Source organism: Athene cunicularia (genome assembly GCF_003259725.1).
Source record: "Athene cunicularia isolate RWA chromosome 2 unlocalized genomic scaffold, athCun1 chr2_part1, whole genome shotgun sequence".
In the NCBI taxonomy this organism is placed as follows: Eukaryota; Metazoa; Chordata; class Aves; order Strigiformes; family Strigidae; genus Athene; species Athene cunicularia.
In genome coordinates this window covers 118363219-118371314 of record NW_020799095.1, presented here as the reverse complement: position 1 = coordinate 118371314, position 8096 = coordinate 118363219, and the positions used below count along the sequence as shown (strand labels likewise).

General features: G+C 35.6%; 1 protein-coding gene across 6 annotated transcripts in view; it reads left to right on the top strand.

Annotated features, from left to right (window-relative positions):
* Window positions 1-2788: 2788 nt before the first annotated feature.
* Window positions 2789-8096, top strand: part of NCOA2 (nuclear receptor coactivator 2) — a 187879-nt gene continuing 182571 nt past the window's right edge. For all 6 annotated transcript variants that reach the window (XM_026841596.1, XM_026841600.1, XM_026841599.1 and 3 more), the window contains exon 1: window positions 2789-2870. The gene's annotated coding sequence lies outside the window, so the exon portion shown is untranslated. The remainder of the gene's footprint in view (window positions 2871-8096) is intronic.

Sequence of the window (8096 nt, the reverse complement as noted above, 5' to 3'; positions counted from 1 at the left end):
TTTTTTTTTTTTTTTTTTTTTTTTTTTTTTTTAAATTGCTTGCCAATTTCTGTTGGTATTTGCAGTACAAACATACTTTTGCTTGTTTTGCTGGTTTTCTTAAGAATCATGGCTTACTTTGACACATACTGACTTTTTAATAAGTCCTCAAACTATTTTCTTGTTACAGTTCTGCGTTAAATTAGTGTTAACTGTACAATGATGAGATCATTTGTGGCACCTTTTCTTAGTATAAGGATGAGAGAACCTGAAGACTGTATGTAGATGAAAAAATATGTTCACTAAGCTTGCACGCTAGAGGTGATGGTCTCTTCCAATATGTCTGAAGTGGTAGTCCTTCACTCCCTTTTATCTAAGCTGTAGTTTGTAGAGCTGATATTGTGTGTTTTGCTCACAACTTACAGTTTTTATGGAGTGAGGAGGTAACACATCTTAGGTTCCTGGAATACAGATGTCCATTTGCACTGGAAATGAAAGAAATGACTGTGCATGAATGGAAAATAAAGACATAAACCACTCTGAATTTAGAGGATGGTGTGTTATTCTAGGCCATATTGTTTTTAGTTACTATTTAACCTTTAAAAAGTTTTATTTTACTCTTTGTGGGGTGGAGGATTGATGGTGTTGGAAAATGGCAAATATGGAGAATGATGGCAATGGTGTATTCCATTTTAATATAGTAGCTGTTGCTGATAATTTGTATACTGTTTGAGGCAGAGAACCGTTCTTCATGTAGCTCTTTGCATGAGGCCTACCTACAGACCTTTGAGCACCACCTTTAACAGTATTATGTTACTGTAAAAGCTGGCTTTATGCCAGAGTGGTTTCAGTTTTGAGGGGCACCCCAAGAACCCCCCGATTCGTGTAGGAATTTGCATGGGTACTAGCATTGCCTGTTGGCTGCAGAGTTGGCTTTCCTTTATTTCAAGCTTCAGAAAGGGCTTGAGCAGGGAAGGCAAAGGGCTAGTAGGTAATTTCATTGCCCATCACTTCATGTTCATCATTGTTCTTCACTGACAGTCTAGATAGAGGAAAAAATCAGGAATATAACGGATTATACATCTATTCGGATACATAAGCTTGTCACTAGTTGCTGTATAATTAAAGAGTTTTATTTGGAAAGAAATATCTCATTAGTATTTTGAAGGTAGTGCTTCTACGGTGAAACTATTATATGTTGTCTTTGTTTTCAGACAGCATTATTATTAAATGTTTTATGAATAGAACAAATGAAAATCAGCAAAACTTGTTATTTCTGTTGTTGTCCCATAGCGTTCTGTGGGCTACAGTGTATCAGTCAGGAGCCACATTACTTGCGTGCACTTTGAGCTGCAGTACTGGATCAGGAGGTGGGACTCAAAGATATATCAGCAGTAGGAAAATACCAGTGAGCAGCCATGCTAGTTGTCAAGAAACAAATGGCAGTAGTCATCCTTATCCACTGTTGTGCAGCAGCTGAAAGACAGGAGATGAGTGGTAAATGCTTCTGACTGCACAGGCACTCTCATCGTTATTGTTCCTCTGTGGAAAAGGTGTCCCCACCATGGGCTGGGGCTGCAGCCTGCACTTGCTAGTGAGACAGCGGCTTCTCTTTGGTATGTCTCTCTGAAGTGCAGGTGTCTAACAGACGCTGTAAATCTCATTAAATCACCAAAAGATCTAGTAGTGTCTCACTTAAAATTTTATCCTAAGTCAAAATCATGTTTTCTATCAGTAAGGCCCCCATTGTTGTGATCTTTAGAGCTTGTGTGCTTTTGGGCATTCCTGAGGAATTAATGTAGTCATGTCTTCTTGTATATATTTGATTATAAGAATACTTCTTTGTTAGTAGTGTGCCTGAGTAGCCTGATACTGTAGTGGTATCCTATCATGCCTGTGACTGAAAGAACTTCAGCAGAGTTTGTTTGAAGATTTCTGTGAGATGGCAGAAATGACAGAAAGAATGAAGTTGTTCCTAAATTCTGTTTCTCTTGAGGCATAATTAGTGTGGGTTTTCTTTCTGTTGATGACTCTTGTAGTGTATCTTTCATTTTCTTTATATTCTGCCTTTTTGTTTATCAGAATAAAAAGATAGAAAATTCTTCTTTGGCAGCATGCTTGGATGCATTTAACATGGCGTACTGTTTGACCTACAAACAGAAATGCAGGTATAATATTTATGTGGGTAATGCCATGCTCCTCTTCCCTGAAGAAATGTGTATTGCTGTGCAGTGTATGTCCTCTGCTCTACTGGACTCTTAAGCTCTGTACTAATGAAGAGCTGTCTGCTTGTTTGTCCACTGATACTCATCACTTGGGTCAGGAGCACTGTAAGTGGATATTCAGAGAACAAACATGCTTCTGTACCTACAACTTTTAATAATGGTTGAAAGATGTTTTATAAGAATACCAGTTTCTCCTCTTTAGAGATTTGAAACTAATGTGTTATAAAGTCAGCCAACCAAGCAGTCAACCAAAAAAGGAACTGGCTACTTTCACAGAGGGTTCCCACAGATTCTTTTTGCTAAAATAAAGGCCGTGTACCACGTAAGTTAATGTAAACATCTTAGTTGCTGTCACTGTGAATTTGCAGTAGGCAGCAGGTAGAGAGGAAGCTGTGTGCCTGGAGTGATTGTGCAGCTGGAAGGGGGTTGTAGTTATGTCTGGAAAAGCAGATAATGCTCAGCAAAGTTTGTTTCCTCTCCTTGGGTTATGCTTAAAACTGCAGTGTGCTAAGCATCATATTTTTATTTTTCTATGCCCGTCTCCTCCAAAGAAAGACTAATCTTTTTCTCTCAATTTTGTTTCTAGCATTCTTGAGATGTATCTGAGTAGTGAGGCCCCCTGCACACACAGCCCCTAGAAATCGTTGCCTGCCCCAGTGAGTCTTGGTGAGTTGTCTATATCTTATTGCATTTAGTTGGATTGTATTACAGTTTTATCTTCTTCACTGGGAAATTTGATGTGAGATGTCTTAAACTGATTGTGGATACAGCAGAACAAGCCTTGGTTTTAAGTAACATATGATAATAATACAGTGAATCAAAATACAGACATTTTAGACACTTTCAAAAATAATGCCCAGACTGGTTGTGGAGGCTGGGGTCTTGCTTTAGTACCATGATCAGACATGGGATGCTCTGCTGAGAAAGGCTGAAGGGGTCAATTTTTAAGTTTGTTTGATATTTTATACTGTAACTAAGGAATTGACATTTTTTCAAATGTGCAGATTATGGTCTGTCTTATGGCAAAGGTTGAGTATGAAATAATGCAAGCTTCTCCATCAAACTATCTGCACTAATAAATTACATAAATTGAGGGTTGAAATCGGTGTAATGGCACTGATGACTTAAACTGCTTGTTGCTCAAGAATTACTGTCTGATGACTCCATCAGGCAGTGCTGTGCCTGTTTAACTCTGCTCACAAGAAGGGATAATACCACTGAGAACTAGAAAAAGGGACCCCTGCGGATTGTTTAAATGCAGACTAATAATAGTTTGGTAGTGCAGTGAAAGAAAGTAGGATATAAATGCCATGTTTTCATTTTAGTTATGTTTCATATATCAATATACTCACTTGCTATAAATATTTTACAAATATGCATTTGAGATTTTATGTGAGAACCTTTTCAGGGTACTCATGAATAAATGTTGTCTTCTAACATGTAGAGTGACTTATTAAGGTCAGAAATATGTATTTTTGAGGCTTGCACACTAAATATAGAGGTGGGAAATGAGCCTGCTGAAAAGGTTTTTAGTTGTTTGGGGGGTAACTTTATAAAATGCCAGTCATTTATGGGTAAAATTATGTATGTCCACATCAAGTATCATTTCCTCTTTTGTTAATCATGTTGAGCAATTTTTGCAAACTAACAATGCTTTTCTTTAAACATACTGAATTTTCTAGCATCGCTGAATGAATACAGATAAAGAAGCTTTCCAGTGCTTCTGAGTTTTTTCTTCATTTTCCCTTGGCTGTTCTGATAAAACACTTTGTAGTTCACTGTGTTCAGTGAAGTTTGTAATACTGGTTAATAGTTTGTTTGTGTATTTTATTAACTTGAAAATGCTCAGCCACATAGATATTATTACTTATTTACACATATTACTTACACTATATTATTTATTTACACTACTTATCTGGGCTGCATAATGATTATAATAATGTGCATGTGCAGGTCTTCTCAATAATAAGCTGGTTTTGTCATAATTTAAACAAATTGTTTTAAAAAAAGAAATAGTAAGAATCTAAATTTTTTTTTTTCTAGTGAATAAGGCTCATAATAGAATGAGTTAGGTGTGTGTAATAAAGAGAAAAAAGTCACCGCCAAAATTCTCTAAAGAGAACATGAAATTTTGTTGTCAAGTTGATAGTATGTTTGTTTTCAGTTGTCTCAATTGTAATTTTCCATTTAAAAAGGAATGCATTAGGTAAAGACTGAAAAAAGAAAATGGTGAAATAAAAAGCAATTTAAATATAATCGCTTTTCCCCCTAATTAATATATGTGGATAAAACACCCCCTCTCTTTTGCTTAGTGTTTCTACATTCTGCATGAAAATTGTACATGTAGTTGTTACTGTGCCAAAAAGTAATCTGGTACCTTTACAGATACTGACAAAAACATAGTTGCTGTGTTTGAAAAGTTCAAAACCTTTAATAAGAGCAAATAGGAGATAGATATTGGTATATGAAGTCTGTGGTGATGACGGTGAGGAAGAAACCGCTATAAAAAATGGATGTCATGGAAGTATTTAGAGGGCAAGGATAAAGTAAAGAGGTAGGTTTTCATGCAAAATATCCTTTTGCTCTGAAGTGGGCAGTTATCCATGTGTTCCAGTGATAGACAGTTAAGCAAAAGTAGGTTGCATAGGACAAGGAATAGTTTCAAATTTTGATTCTTTTGAATCCTTGGAAATTCTTCCATTGATTTCTGGTTGTCTTATTTCAGTTGTACTGTTCAACGTACCTGGATGTTCACCTTCTCCATCTCAAGATCAGAGAGCTGTAGGTGTTTATTTTAACTAGTACACCCACCTGAAATTATACTAGTGTCTGAAGGATATATCAATTGGAGTTTTGTTTAAGAAATCCTGGTCTTGACTTTTGACTGGAGTTGCTTGTGGAATAGATGTTGGATTTGACTGTGTGTTGTGAGTCTGTACAACCGCTGTGACTGAAATTGTGTGTATTCAACCTGTCTACCACTGTATTAAGTTTTTTGGAAAGTGAAACCATTGCTTAATACTTACTGGATCTATTTTTAGATGATATAATGGATAAGAGTGTGAATCTTGGACTGATTTGCTTTAGATTGTGTGTATATGAACTGATAAGAATTAGCATAAATGACAGAATTTGTGGCTTCTCCCTTGATACGCTGGTAGTTGGGGTGGTGGGAAGTAGCTGCTGTGTGCTACCAAAAAGCTGTGCCAGCTAAAGATGGTGAAAAGTTTAGATTTTTGTTTATAAAAAACTCCAAACAGATAAAAATCTGTAGTTCCTAGTCTAAAGGTTTTCAGTCAGAAATTTTTTTTTTCTCTCCTTTTCTTTTTGCATGAAATGTTTTGCTTTGCAAGGAACATTTCTCAGCAAAAAAAAAGAGAATGTGGATTAGAGAAATCTGTTTTCTGTCACTCTTGATCTGGAGAGTCTGTTTCAATCTAACTTTGTAGCGATTTCATTGGCGTTTGTGTTGTAGTTAGTGTCAAGTGTGATAGATAGAAAATATTTGTGTGTCTGTTTGTTCTGAGTTACAGTACTCCTTATTGCTTTCTACAGCAGTAGTAGATAAAGAAAATTCTGACAGATGTCTCATTTTTTTTGACTGTGTTCTCCTAATACATGTGTGTGTAAGGGGAATGTTGTCAGAAAATAAAGTGCGATACTGAAAACAGAGTGCCTTATATTGAAATAAGTTTAGAGAGCCTTCAGTATTAGTTTAAGGATGCAGTGAGGAACCTATAGTAGGTTCCAAGTATCAAATCTGAATGAGAGCTCATTTCTATCAGCATGCAAAGCTGGGCTGGGCTCGTGCCTACCTAGAGCTCTGGAGTCAGTTCGGAGCACCTTAATTCCCACAGGAGCTGTGTTTCTGAAATACCTGAAATAAAATACAGGTATTGATCATAAGTGTGGGTAATTTTTACTGAATTGGGCCTTCTCATTTGCAGAGGCATCTGTGAGGGATATTTAATCTACATTGAATGGGTTTGTGATAAATAAAGGGAATGTGTTCCCATTCCTAGACCTTGAAATTGGGGAGTTGTGTTTTGCATGAAATATGATCAGATTTTTCTGGTTTCAGTCACTCCTGTTCAGTAGTGACATTAGTTAACATGGATTGCCTGTAAAAGTGGATGCTTGATTATGGTGAATTTAATGCAATCAGCGTTAAAATGATAGTCCTAATCTGAGAGTGATGTGTGGGTGGTACAATGGGACAAGAAGTATTGAGAAATGTCTATGAAGATTTATACAATTGCACCCCACAGACTTTTTTTCCCTCTAAAATTGGAAATGAGAGCTTATGGAAATCTTTGGGGTTTATTTTGTGGAAAAGCTAAAATTTACACAAATGTAATATATTTCATTTCCTTCAAAACTGATGAAAATTTGAGAGTATTATAGAGAGAAATCTCATCATGCTTGCAACTAGCAGAACTAGATTTGTTGATAATGAAAGCAATTTTAAAGTACTTTCATAGTTTTGAGGCCACAACTTTCAAATACATAGTAAACCATTCTTAAATATGAAAAACTCATTAATTACTGTGAATGGATTGAAATGGAGTGCTCCATCAGTGAATTTTTTTACTGAATTGATGGTACCCAACTTCATATATATTGAAAACATTGTCATTCGATTGATGGAAGCTTGCCTTTTGTATGTAGCTATATCCTGGAGGATTATTTTTAACATTTCAGTTTCAGTGAGATAAATAAAAAATATTTAGGAAATGAGATTGCTAACTTGGTTTTATTCACTTCTTAAATATTGAGTTTGACTTAGTAATGGGCTTTGCTAAGATTTTTTCATTTCTTACCTTGATAGGAACCTTTTTATATGAGCAAAGGTATAGTATATATGCATTTGCAGAAGAAATAGCTGTCATTATCATCTGTGGAAAATCAATATATATTTTAAATATAGATTGATGACATTGTACCACCAGTATTGGAGCCTGGGAATTCTAGAGGGGTCAAGAACAGGACAACTGAGTACTTGCATTATCAAAGGAGATGAGATGCATTTACTTGGGCAGATTTTCCTCTGGGCCTGCCTTTAGCCCCTGAATTGGGAAGAGTGAAATATTTACCCGGCTTGGCTCTTGACAGTAAATAGTATTAATTAAATACAGGGTTTGAAAATGACACCGGTATTCCAGATTAAGGACAGTAGATTTTGCTTTGGCTTTCTGGAAATTGAATTCCAGTAGTCTGTTTATTTGACAGCATTATAGTGCAATAATTTGAGGTTCATGGATATTTCTGTACATTAAAGTGGGTAAATTTTTATAATGTCACAATGCTGGGATGTTAGGCTCAGAAGACTTATGTGACTAGAATAGTAAGTGAATTTGCAGCTGATTAATATGAAGTGTGGCACAGTGTCTTTCCGTCTGATTAATTTACATTTGTATTACCTGTACTGGCAAGAAATTACAGGTTTTCTTTTAAAAAAACTTTGGATGTTGAAAAATTCAGATGAAGAGTCTTAGATAAGTTACAGATGTTAAGTATTTTTAAAATGATTTAGAAATATTGGTGAGTTTTACAGTATCATTGTGAAGGGCTCAAATTATTCAAAATGTTTTACAAAATCCTCCTCTAATCATCTCATCACAAGCAAAAAGGGGTACTGACACTCCTATGTACACAATATCTGTCAGTATATAAATGCGTTTGTAAAACTATTTACAGCTGTGACCATGATAAATGAAGAATATGCTGTTTTCCTGTTCTCACATCTTTGTTTTTATGGTCCAGATTCTTCCCTTTTTTCATTATCAGTACTTTTGTTCCTTCAGTAATCCCATTTCAATAAACTACAGTGTTCTGTATACACCAAACTCTGTATCGTTCAAAATGACAGTAATAGGCAATCTAGGAATATTT